The following is a 13,824-nucleotide window of genomic DNA, read 5'->3' as shown; positions in this document are numbered from 1 at the left end:
TTGTCTTTATAATGTTTTACCAAAGTATCCACAGAAAAATATGGATGGAGGAAAAACATCTGGGCCTTCACCAAATGTCTCTTGAAAAGCCCTTTTCTAGTTATCCAATGTTGAGATCTTCTAGTTTTAGTAAAAGGATAGGATTTGGACTCTTGCTTTATCTTTTTCTTCTATAAGCAAATATTTGTCAATATTTATATTGAGAATGATGTTCCCTCCTAAAAGAAATGGTTCTGCCTGTAAAAGTGTCTTTCTTGCTACTTTTAGGATATCTGCACAAAACATGGATCTTTTTTCCATAATTCCTAAGGAAGTCCATTTAATTATTTTTCTTACCAGACATGGACATCTGTAATGATAACAGAACATTATTAACAAAAATATTTGCTCATATGCATGCACACACGTTGCTCTAAAACCCAAACTGACACTATTACTTTTCTTATGTGAAATCAACAGTTTCCTACCACAGTATACATTTTTTGCACCGCCTGCCTTGATAGTGTTTTTAGTAGATTTTTTTTTTTTTTTAACAAAACCAGCATTGGCATTTGGTCCTGTAGAGAGAAGTTCTCCAGGTGTTTTCCAGAGAGTCTGGCTTTTCAGTGGAATATTCTGAAGTCTTAATAAGCTCTCCTGGGATGCTAAATCTCTTTAGACCTCAGTGAATGTTTTGTTTCTTAATCCCAAGATGTTCTGACCATCTGAGGGCCATGTGCAGGTGGGCTCAACCTAAAATAAACTTAATGTGCACAAGTTCACAGGCAAGAAAATTGATAGATGGCAGGTGGGTGTTGAGAGAGGATGGGGTTATTCACATGCAAAAAGATTTTTCCACTTTGTTAAGGGAATCAATACAAGTCATTCCTGTGAATATGTTCAAATATGATGAGTATCCTTTCAAAATCTGATTTAAAATCTTTTTGGAATAAAAATATAAACAAAGTGAGGCCAACCAGTCAAATTAACTTTGAATGGTACCTTTAGCAAAAATGATATAGAATTAGATGCTTTCTGTGATTCCTTGGGTCTTCAATGGGTTCAATTACTCTGTGCCTCCTGCCCTGTCTTTTATGTTCCCAGTTTTTCATTCTTGTTTTTCTCTCCAATCCTTTTGGTACACAGGCCTAAAGATGAGCTGCTTAAAAATTCTCCTGCAAGTCTTCTCACTCGAGGCCTGGTCATTGATGTTTGAACTCTACCCTAAAAGGCTGTGTTTATGAGTAGCTTAAGTTATAGCATCAGACTTTCTCGTGTCTGAAATGTTAGTAGGATGCATGACTTTGCTGTATACCTTCTTAGGTCTAGGAATGATTCAAATGTAGTAAATGCAAACTCACAGACCACCTTTAGGGCTTGAGAGTAGATTTCTTCTTCACAAATCCTTTATCAGGATAGTCCCAAACCTGCCTCTGGAGCAAGAAGACCCTCCACTCCAATAGATAAGCAAGCTCCCTTGTTGAGTTCTTTCCTGCTGCCTGACTCACACTTTAATACTCCTTCGCTTCTATCCATCTACCCATTCCCTTTCCTCCTATCTTGTCCCAAACAAACGGGATCCGTTGAGAGATGTCAGAAGACCGCTGTAAGCTGTCATCGGTGGAATAGTTTGCAGATCTCAAGTGACTTCTTCCAGCCATCCTCTTGCTTGTGTTTGGAGAGTGTGTTAAGTCTGCACACAGTCTCCACCATGGTTTTCTGATATTTCCCTGGTAATGGTCATCGTCTTTCCCCACCCTCTCCAGCTCTGCACATGATTTCTCTTCTACATCTCCTGTCTTCCAACAAATGTATACCAGAGCTTCTGGTAAATCCCATATTTCCACCATGTGACCCAAGCCAATGATGCATGAATGGAAAAACTTTGTATGATATTGGTGTAATCTTTACCACTATAAATATTAAAAATGATACTTGCTTAGCAGGAAAACATGAATCTTTGCCACCTTGCTGTATCTAATATCAAATGTAGAGAACATTTCCCATTACTTTAGGTTTAGTAGTTAAAAGCAATGATTCTGGGCCCAAACTGATAAGTTTGAATCGCAGGTCTGTCCCATACTAGCTGTGTGATCTCCAGGAGTGATTTAACTTTTATGTGGCTCAGAGTTCTCCTTAGTGGAGGAAAGATACCTACCCCTTGGGATTTTTGAGGAGAATTGAATAGATAGGCCCTGTGAAAAGTGTCTGCTGTCTAGTAAACACTCCATAAATGTGCACTATAATTCTTACTGCTCTTATAAATTACATAATTGAAATGGATCCTGGACTGCGGAAGTCAGGGTTAAAGCACAAATTACAGCTTCCCAAGATGACATGGCCAGAGTTTGGGATTGCCCAAAGGGAGAGGGGAACAACAATAAAACAAAAATAAACCAAAAATCCAGATCCACCTGCCCTTTTCACTAGTCTGCTTATGGCACTTGCCAATTATAGTAAGCAGTGACAGACACGGTGGCCCTGGGAGAGTAACCTCAGAAGAGGAAAGGGTTGAAGAGAAACTGACAGGAACAGGCTTGGGGATGGTAGAACTATTTGGCCTGAGAGAAGAGAACACCCACGAGTGCCTTCATGGATTGCTTCCCTCCCTCACCACCCATGACACTTTCTGAATTAATGTTTTAACTTTTATTGATGAAGAAGGTATGGCTATAAAGTATTAAGGGTGATTTTTAACAGATGCATCAAGAGCTTTTCCAGGCACAGTATTGCCTCATTTCAACAACCTCCTTGGGCCCAGTGATTCTCAGCCTATTTCTGGAAGTCCACTTTAGCTCCTACCCCGTGGAAGAATCGTAGGCACAGCTATTTGTTGCCCAGAAACATCAGTGAGGAACTGCGCAGAAGTGCACTTGGCTGGGGGCTATTTGGGAAGACTGCCTTAGGGCCTGAGGATTTTTAAGGAATTCGTGTGATGACTTTCATATCCCTAAATTCAGTCATTTCTATATTAAAAATAATATAAGAGGTGATTCAAAGAGCACTTGGGTTCTGGATTTAGCGGGCCATCAGAGTGAAATGGCACCTGCAGAAGAGAGCTGTCCTGGCCACGGGACTCTTGTTTCCAGCAAGCAGTCCAGTGCCACCTTGGTGACAGGGCAAGCAGCTTGCTAGTTAGCAGGAAGAAGAGAAATCTGTGGTGCCGGCCTTGTCTGTATTGTGAAAAAGCACAGCTAGATTTGGCTTCCCACCCTTGACTGGGGCAGGAACAGAATTACCAAACTGGGGAGTGGAGGAATGAGGGTGGTATAAGAAAAGAGTCTGTGTCCTTCCAGCAAAAAGTAGATGCTCAATAAAGTTGGTAGAATCCATTCTAGGGCTGTTGGACCCCAGGGGTCAAAACAGAGTCCACAAACAAAAATGAATGGAGATAAATTCTGAGATTTATCTAGTGCCTTCTTGCCTTGGGATTATAATAAAGATGTCTTCTGTAACTTGCCTTATTTTTGGAGCTAAAAAGTTTTGTGAGCTTTTTTTTAGGACAACCAAATCTTTGGAGGTTCACTTGTCTTTTTTTTTTTTTTTTTTTTTTTTTTTTGGTTTTATGGTATTATAAGAGTGTTCAACTACTTTTGGAGGTGGGACCAAAAGCAGACAATTTTGAATCACATCAGTTGGATTCACCCACCTCAGACCTATTGCATTATTGGCATCTTGGCATCTGGTGACAAGTGGCCTCAGGCAGGGGTGGGTAAGTAGAGAGGGGAGGGTATTGGCAAAGAGAATTGCCAGTGAAATCTCAGCCTGCAGGCGTCTAAAGAGACAGTGCATTTCATTCTTGATAAACTCCGGCAGAAAAGAGCAATCAGCTAAACGAGAGCTGGACAAATTAAATGGCTGAGTATTATTTCAAAGGAGAGCTCAGGCAGCATCAGAAATTCCCCATCAGCTATAATAACGCCAATTACTTTGCCAATTGCAGATTCCATCGTGATGCGTTTAGTGCAATCAGGCGTCGGACTCTTGCAGGGGCCTGATGGGTTTTGTTTACACTGAATGTGCATTTGTAGAGAATCTTTTGCACCCAAAGGCTTAGAGCTCTGAATGTCCTTCTCTCTGGTCCAGATTCACACACAGCTGAGGGAGATTATATTTGAGATGGAGGCAAGGGCAGGCTGGACCCAGTGCCCCTGTCACTGGAGAATGCCTGGGATTTAAATATAAAGAGCACAGCTGGGTTTGGTCGTTCTTAGTAAATGTAGCAATCTCCGGAAAAACCTCTCTGTAGATTAACCAACCAGTTAATAAATATATATTTCCGATTACAAGCGAGGCTTCTTGGCATGTTGGCGCATTGGACAGATCACCATTAAGCAGCAGTCGCAAACGTGTAGCTCTGGGAGGAGAGAACTTGCCAAGAGTTCATTAAGCCTTAAATACTGACAAACAGGGGTGCGAGGGCTTTCACTGTCTCCCTTTGAGAATTATCTGGTGGAATGTCAAACATACAGGTCATTTCAACTATGGGGAGAGATCATAGAGAGGAAGATATCCACCCCCCCCCCCAATATTTTAGCAGGGGAAATAAAATTTGGAGAGTGTAGAGGAACGTTCATTTGCTGTTTACATTTGGCTCCTTAGAGATGAATGGGTGTGTGGCTGCCGCTACTTTGAGGATGTGATTCTCCATTTGTGCTCCCAATCAAGGAAGGCGCTAATCATGGGCATTTACAGAGTGTGGCTGCCCGAGCCTCAGACTGAAGCGCTAGGAGATGATTGGATTCCACTTGTGCTCAGCTGTCATCTGAGGCCAGAGCCTGGAGGAGAAGGGGAAGCTATTCTCTTCCCTCTGCTTTGTGACAGGCAACGGTTTGCGTCTTCTTTTTATTTTTTTAACCTGCCTCTTCCTCCTTCATGCCTATGATAAAGGGCACTTTGCCTGCGGAAGAAAGGATTCTCCTGAATTCAGAGGCAGCTGCCAGTGCCTCCCAGTAAGTGGCTCATGGACTCCCCAAGCCCTCCCTCCCCCAGCTGCTGCTGAGGGCTCCCTGCCCACAAGACTGGGATAAGAGAAGGTCCTGTTTTAGATAGCAAGGCAGACACGGGATCAGGCAGAAACAGGCGACTAGGTCACAGAATATCAGATTAGCATGGCAGGACTCATGCAATAGGCTCCAGCAGCCTTGCAGATCATTGATTCCAGATGTGTGTGTGTGTATGTGCACGTGGGTATGTTTCACCTAAAAAGAGGCACTTCCACCACTGCATGTGGTTTGACACCAGCCTTTCTGCAGCCGGCCACTGTTCAGATAAGGTTCCTGGCTCTCAGATAAGAGGCAGAGCTTGTCTCCTGCACACCCCGGGGACAGGAAAGGGCCTCAGAAACACGAGATAACATATGAAGCATTAAATGGAGGTGAGGCCATCAAACCATGCCACGTGTACTTAGCATCAGTAACTCCACGACCAATGGCAGAGAGAGGGAGCTGTTATATCCAGCCTTCTCATCAGCAGGAATTGGAAAACACTCAGCGATCCCCTAGTCTGCAGGGAGATTCATTTGTTCCCATGTGAACTCAGAGGAAAGCTCTGGCTCGGTGAAATAGCCTCCACCATGAGAAGGATGTTCTGAGATGCGATTCATCAAAAGTGATCGCAGTGGGGTGCAATCCTGTGTCTGCCCTCTTGGGACCGGACCAGTCTTACAGGCACTGACGTAGCTCAGCCTTGAAAATAAATTCTCCCTTTGCAGCTAATCCTCCTTCCCCCATCTTCCTCTATAACATCTTTAAAATAAATATATGCTATAAACAGGCAGTTTGGAGAAACTTAGCCCTTGTGGAAATCTTAATAATTCCACTTTCCTTAAATATGTATGAGTCTAGATTAGCTAAGCAGGTTGTGTGTCACCATATTAATTCATCTCTACTAGATATAGGACCTTCTAGCAAAAGTAAGGGCCAGAGAGACTTTTTAAAAAGGTGTTCCATTCCTAAAAATTGTTCCATTCCTTGCATGCATGGAACAATTAGGGTGGTGCACTAACCCTGTGTACAAGATATGAAACAATAGAAACAGCTTACATTTATGTAGCAGTTTTAACTGCTCTCTTATACTTGGTGAGTACCAGAAATGTGAAATGGGCATGGATAATTAATTCCATTTTACAGAAGAAAAAGTAGACAGTGAGGCAAATGAAAGGATTTTTCTCAAAATCCTTATCTGTTAGACGGTGAAATGACAGAACTGGGTTTACTTTGCTCACTAGGACTCTGTTTCCCTTTTGTTCAGACATAAGACAAGAGAGTAGCCAGTGTTATGTACCGGTGGTGTCTCTATACATTTCTCTTTTATGTGTACAAGAGATTGGGAATTTCTGATGAACTAATTGCTCCCCAAAGAAAAAACTAGAACCAGTGGGAATTGGTTGAATGAGGCAGATTTTTAGTTTATTTAGGAAGAATTTCCCAGCAACGGAATGAGCTCACTCCCACGTGCCTAGTTAGCACCCAGTCTCTGGGTGCTTTTAAGTGGCATCTGAAGAAAAGGCAGTGGAAGGTCAGGGTCAGTGACAACTGAGGCTGTATCCCAGCTTCAACACTGGCCAGTTCTCTAAAGAGAGATTAATGAAGGCCGGGAGCGGTGGCTCACGCCTGTAATCCTAACACTCTGGGAGGCAGAGGCGGGAGGATCGCTCAAGGTCAGGAGTTCGAAACCAGCCTGAGCCAGAGCAAGACCCCGTCTCTACCAAAAATAGAAAGAAATTAATTGGCCAATTAAAAGATATAGCAAAAAAATTAGCTGGACATGGTGGTGCATCCCTGTAGTCTCAGCTACTTGGGAGGCTGAGGCAGGAGGATCGCTTGAGCCCAGGAGTTTGAGGTTGCTGTGAGCGAGGCTGATGCCACGGCACTCTAGCCCAGGCAACAAAGTGAGACTCTGAGTCAAAAAAAAAAAAAAAAAAAAAGAGAGAGAGAGAGAGAGAGAGATTAATGAAGTACATGTGCAAGGGGCCTAGTGCTTTGCCTGGAACATAGTACTTTTTACAAGACCAGTGCTCTAACCACTGAGCTATGGAGCCCACCCAATACTTTTTAATAAACGTAATTTTAAGACCTCCCCAGCTTGGCATTTCTCCAAGTCTTTGTATCTCTTGTGTCTCCTTTTTCTCTGCCACCCTTTCCAAGTCAATACCCTTTGTACAAGTGGAAAAAGTCAGCCCCAGCAGGTCCTTCCAAAGACAGCATTGAGAGCCCAGGGGTTGTGGTCCCTACTCCCAGTTCTGGTCCCCAAACCGTTATAAACTCACTTTAGATTCAGAAGCCAGAAGAAGGTCATTAGAAATATGGAACTGGAGTCCCCAGCAACTCTGAGTAATTCGCAAGCATGCCATCTCAGAAATAGCGTCTGTGTTTGCCAAAAGATGACACATGGAAAATGTATCAATGGGGATACACTTGTTTGAATAAAACTTCTTCCAGCCCACTCCACTGGATTCTGCTGGCATCTTGAAGAGGTTTTTCTAAAAACAAATGGCATGAGTAACTGGGTCTCTCAGTATGTCGTGAAGCCGGAGCCTCGGTATTTACTACAAACATGAAGTATACATCTATCGTCATATATTTCTGATTGCTATGGTAATACGTGTTTATTGTAGAAAATTTGGAAAATTGAAATTAAAGAATTAAAAATCACCTAGAATCCTACCCAGGAATGACCACTACTAACACTTTTGCAGGATAGCCTCTGGATCTTATTTAATGTGGACATGCACATGTAAATGGGACTTTGTCACTTTGAGCTAAAGCCAGTCACCGTCGTAGACTCTCATGACACTGGAACGGCTTCCAGACCTGGAGCTGCCATTATGTGGCTGACTCTAGGAAGTTCCCTTTGCAACCTTGGGTCTCAGTGTCCTTAGCTGTAGAAGGTACAATGGCCTTAACTAACAATTTCCAAACCATGTTCCCTGGAGTTTTATGGATGTTTCTTGACAGAATCTGTAATCAAATAGGTTTGGCAAAGGCTGAGTTAAAGAAAAATCATTATTGAATATTATCGATATTCTCAGAGCTCTTAAGTAAACGAGCACATAAACCCCAAGAAAGGAACTCGTTGGGCCACAGAATCCTTTTTCCACAGCACACCTGTGAACATGTTGTAGAGGCACTACCGTGTTCCCCTGAAAATAAGACAGGGTCTTATATTTGTTTTTCCTCTAGAAGACACCCTAGGGCTTATTTTCAGGGGATGTGCTATTTTTTTCTTAAGTACGGTACAACAATCTACATTTATTCAAATATAGTTAAGTCGTCTTCTTCTGGAACATCATCATAACTCTCCAAACCCCGAATTCCATCCTGAATTTCTTGCAACTCTATTTCCTTTAGAGCCATTGGCCCCAATCTCTCACGTCGAGCAATAGAGCTCTCATGGGGCAGATGAGAAGGGCTGCTCGTCTTCCTTACCGCTCAGCGACAAAATGCATAGGTTGTGCAGATACGCTGTGTAGCCACGCCCACCACTAGGTTTTATTTTCGGGGTAGGGCTTCTGTTGCGCGAATGCTTAGAAATCTTGCTAGAGCTTATTTTATGGGTAGGTCTTATTTTCAGGAAAACACAGCATTTTTCAGAACATCTTGGGAGCCATACACTATACCACAATCACTAAGGATTTTTCTATTTTGATATGTTCCAATTCCCACTTCTTGGTTACACATGAGTATTGAAATGGATCCCCTGGACTGTGACCCTGATAGGATTAAAAAGCTACTCCATGTGGCATCGCCTTCCATGTATCTGGGGGAACCAAGGAGCTACCAACTGCCAAGTGGTTGTAACCTTAGACCTTAGGAAGTAAACATTCCACAACTGATATCAAGGTCTCCAACAAGCTGAGCGCAGATGAATGAGGTTTTGGCTCAGGAGGTTTTGTGGGTATGAGCCCTGGACCACGTGCAGGCATGGAAAAACGTGCTCCTAGGCTGTGTTCTGAAGCTTCTTTGCTCATTTCACAAGAAAAACGAAGTGGCTCACCCTGTAAGAGTCGCCTCAATTATGCGATTCCTTTGCATCCTCCTCGTTCGAATCTTATATTCTTAATAGAAGCAATCCATTTTCATAAGTTCTTAGTGAACTCCAGCGGTGTGCAGCAAACTATGCCACGTACCTGCTTGGTCGGATCGTTTCCATTCCATTTCATTCCTGTACAGATGGGACTTCCAGAGGCTGTAAAGAGTACAACTGAAAGTTTTTAAGAATAGATAAAGCTTTTCGATAACTTATTGCTTGAGACAATCAACTACTTAAATCTTCCCTCTGTCCAAGAAGTTTCTCAACTTGCTTGGATCAAAGTCTTCCTGTTTCTTTCTTTTTTTTTTTTTTCACTTTTTGATGAATGTATATTTTTTCCTAGTTGGATAGTATACTTTTTATATTCATATGTAAAAGTGGTTTTAATTTAAAATAAAAAGGAGGGGTTTAGAATCTGTGACCCTCAGGTCTATACAGATGCCTTCTATAGGAAGGGACCTGTCACCTTTCAGGTGTATCCAATTCCTCTCAAACTCTAGCACCTATCAGATATATGGAGAAAACCTCATCTTTGGGATTGTCATTAGCTCGGCAACCATTTCTCCTTTTGAAAGATTAGTGGCCTGTGCATTTATTTATTACTATTATTCATTAAAAGGAAGCCAATATTGCACTCAGTACTACACATATATGACAACATTCTAATGCCCCCACAGAGCTTCCCATCAAGCTCTTCCAAAGTGACCTCCTAGTTTCTAGCTACGGGACTTCTCACACTGAACTTATCAGAGACCCTGGCTTGTTAGCAGTCTCTCGGGAACACTTACTGGCTGAATAAATGAATGAATTGGTGAATGAGTGAGTAGTGTTACCATACAGTATTGGGGAAGAACTTAGACTTTGAGGTCAGATAGAATTGGGTCTAAAATTTTGTCCATCCTCTTAGTAGGTGGACCTTGAGAAAAGTACTTAGCCTCTGTTTCCTCATTTGTTAAGTGGGGACATTAGCTCCCTTTGAGTGTTATTGGAAGGACTGGAGATGATCAATGTAAAGTGCCTGCTACAAGGTAAGTGACCAATTAAAGAAGGGTTTTTGTTAACTTTCATTCCTTCTACAGTGTCTGGCTCCTCGTGGGCCTTTTGGAAGGGGTTTGCTGACTGGAGAGAGCTGAGCACTATTCCTTTGGAGACCGTGATTCATTCACACCCAGAAATGACACCTCCTTTATCTACAGGGCTGCTGTTTTCAGCTGGGGAAGTCCCCAGTCTCCTGGTTGGCATGTTGGCACATTGTTCCAGCCAACCAGGTGTTTATAGCTCTCTGGCTATTCTGAGGATGAATAAAATTACCTGGGAATTCCCCTCTTGATAGGACTCCTAGCCTTGGGGCAGAGAGAGCAGCTCTGATAATGGGATGACAGAAGAGAGGGCTTTTCCCTTTTCTCTGCTAAGGCCTGAATGGTAGAAAAACAGGCTGGAGTGTGCAAAGGCTGCAGGCAAGGGCCACGGCAGATCTTCAGGATAAGAATACAGGAGCAAGGGCTAGCTAGGATGAGTTATTGTAGTCTGTGCACTCAGAGTGGGCAAAATTCTTGGACTGCTGGCAACAGGGGAAGGGACAGGCAGAAAGTATAGTGAGCAAGTGGCCTGCTGTGCCCAGGATGCCCAAGGCTTATCTGAGCAGAAAAAGGACAGAAGGAGGTCAAAGGCTGATGCAGAGGTGGTCAAACAAGGATCACATACAGCAGTGGCAGCAGGAAATATCCAATTGCAAAAAGCAGAAACCCAGGTTCCAAATCACAAGGGCTCAGTGGGAGGAGGATGAGGTACTGGGATGCCAGACAATAAAGCCACACTAGAGAACATCTGGAACAGCAAAGAAAGAGAATCATTTTCTGGGCCTAAATAAGAAACTTACACATTGGAGGGAAGCCAGTCCCCACCCCAGACAAAAGTCATCCTAGGATGCCCTGCTGGGTGGGGTATTGTGGGGTGCTGGTCCTACTCTCTGCAAGAAGGGTGATCAGTTTCTACACCAGGTTCCCAGTGAGTCAAATTGTAGAAATCGAGCCTAAAACCATGCATTTCACTTGGTGAGAAACAAGGTTAGTAAACCTCAAACCAAAAGCTTTGTCCCCTATGAATCAGTTAGTCTGCCTGTCTGAAGGTGTTTTCTTAGCAGCTAGTCAAATGTCACATACAGGCCACTTTTAGAGCACACTTAGAAGCTTTGTTCTGGTCAGCGCTTGGAGAGCCTTTTTTTTTTTTTTTTTTTTTTTTTTTTTTTTTTTTACAGTATCCCAAGAAGTAATGTCTCGAAGCTGATACTGTTTGTTCTATTCTTTAGCTAAAGATTTATCTTTCCTCAGCCTTATGAATTGAATTGGTACCAGAAGGAATGGACTTCCTATTTGGTGCAAAGTAAAAAGTTATATAGCAGATAAGAGAGCTTTGTGCTTTTATTAAAACTGTGACAATCATCCTGTTCATTTCCCCAGACTTACCTTGTCTACTAAGGCCTAATACCCCTCTATTATGTTTATCCTTTGTATGACTTATATGAGCAGTGACTGTCATTGACACGGCCACTGAAGATTAATAATGTCGATGCCTCTGAAGTGCCAGGGAATTGGAGTATGGAAACTGATCGGTAGTAAATTAGAGGTACAAGAAAAAGGTACAAAGAAAGACAGTCTGGAAAAAGTTGACAACCAAGCCTTCCTTGGAGTCAAGTCAACTGACTGCGTTAGTTTTAAGACCTTCTCCCTTGAGGACTAGAGAGATGTCTTGATTTTTGTTTGAAATGTGTAAGATGGAATGTTGAGTAATGACATACCTGACCACTCACCAGCAAATGGAGGCTCCTCTCCCATACTTCTTTATTCTGAAAGAATAAGAGCAAATGTGTTTCATTTACCTCTTGGCACTAATTGACTTGAAAGTTGAATACCTTCCCCAACAAACTTGTTTTTTTACCCTGTTATTATAAAGGCACACTCTTCCTACCTTTTTTCTCTTCAGCATTTCAAAACTGATAAATAATTTTGCTGATGCTTTTAGAATATCTCTGATTCCTTTATTAATCTCAAGGGACGACAATAGTCCTACATGGCTTTAAAAACATTCCATTTTTTCTTGCCAAACTAGGAGAAGAATCAAAAGAGGAAAATAGTTATCTTTGTGCAAAGATGTCCACTCTCTCTCTAAAAGTTTGAGAGCTACCATCAAAGCCTTATTTGTCATCTCTAATCAAGCCTGTCCTCTGAACAACAACAACAACAACAACAAAACAACCAGAAGACTTGGATCAGTTAACTTAGATCGTTTTTTGATTCCCTGAGGACTTCAGTCTGGCCCTAGCATGTGGGGAGTCTTAAGAAATGCCATCTCTGGCTGCACAAGTCACTCTCTGCTCTTAGGACCTCAGAGCATTGTTAAGGGGTTGGCAATGATGTCTTCAAGGCATGAGCTACACTCACTCTGCACCTAAAAGGGCTGATACCCTTTATGTCATCCACATTTGTTACATTCTGCTGCAGAAATCTTAGCAGACTGCTGAATTACACTATTGAGATGAAGCCTATTGATATATAATTAACCCAGGACAGATTTCATAGCTGTATGTCTCTACACACATAGAAGGGAGAGATAAATTTAGATGTTGATAATTAATTACTATCTATGGGGAGAAGCCCCCGTGCACAGCTTTTACAAATAACTGACCAGTAGAAATTCTTCTGGAATCCCTATTTCCCTGAAAAATTTTTCTCTTTTTATTGGATAGTATCATTTTTCCCAACAATGAATGGAGGATTTGCTTTTTTATAAAAAATTCAGTTAGCATCATTCTTTCTTTCTTCTTTTAATAGTCAAATAATGTTGTACATATTTATGGTCTACAACATGACATTTTGATATATGTATACATTGCAGAAAGGCTAAATCAAACTAACTAACATATCCATTACCCCACATACTGTTTTTTTTTTTGTGATGAGAACATTTACAATCTATTCTCCATTTTCAAGTTTATAATACCTTGTTATTAACTATAGACACCATGTTGTACAATAGATCTCTTAAACTTATTCTTCCTAAATGAAGCTTTGAACTTTTAGACCAACATTTCTCCAGACTTCCCCTCCACCCCCAAGGATATATATGTTTTATATGTTCTTACTCCAGTAAGAACATACATGGTAAATATGTGGTAAATTTTTATATAAAAAGCAGGAGGAGAACACCTTTTCAAAATATTAAATATAAAGGGGCTATTAGTTCTATATGATACTAAATTCTTCTGCATCCAGAGTGTTTCACTCTCTAAGAGATTGTCCTACTTTTCTCCACCTGTTGAGGGAACTTTAGCAGATGAGGAAGGCTCTTCCACAGGAATCTTCTTATAATACAAAGATGGAGCATTCAGAGGTGTTTGTATAGATCCTATGGACAAGATACATCATTAAAAGTTATTATTAGAACAAATATTCTTGTTTTTCTCTAATTCTTTAATTTAGGGGGTCTCCCAAAGTAGCCTCAGCCTGCAGCTGGCAGAAAAAAGGTGAGAGGGTGACCCACAGGCTTTAACTAATCCACCTAATCTTACACTTCGGTTGCTTTGTTGCTTAAAAAGTAATTTCCTGATGAGTGTTGCATTGTGTTTTTATATAAAACCTGTGACCTAGTCAGGGCAATGACTGTCATCCAAGTTTAAACTCTAAGGAACTGATTGCGGATCAAGAGATTCAATGATTTGCCCAAGCTCAAGTGACCAAACTGGCTTGGAATTTACCTGAATTTTCTGATTCCAAGCTTAGTGTTCTTGGCAAACACAAAACGCTAAAACACTTG

At 41.7% G+C, this 13,824-nt stretch overlaps 1 protein-coding gene across 3 annotated transcripts in view; it reads left to right on the top strand.

Moving 5' to 3' along the window:
- Positions 1–13,824, top strand: part of SETBP1 (SET binding protein 1) — a 359,523-nt gene that overhangs the window by 195,013 nt on the left and 150,686 nt on the right. The window lies entirely within an intron of this gene.

The sequence above is a fragment of the Microcebus murinus genome, chromosome 17 (genome assembly GCF_040939455.1).
Source record: "Microcebus murinus isolate Inina chromosome 17, M.murinus_Inina_mat1.0, whole genome shotgun sequence".
In the NCBI taxonomy this organism is placed as follows: domain Eukaryota; kingdom Metazoa; phylum Chordata; class Mammalia; order Primates; family Cheirogaleidae; genus Microcebus; species Microcebus murinus.
The sequence above is the reverse complement of the archived record's forward strand: the minus strand, read 5'-3'. Positions and strand labels throughout refer to the sequence as shown.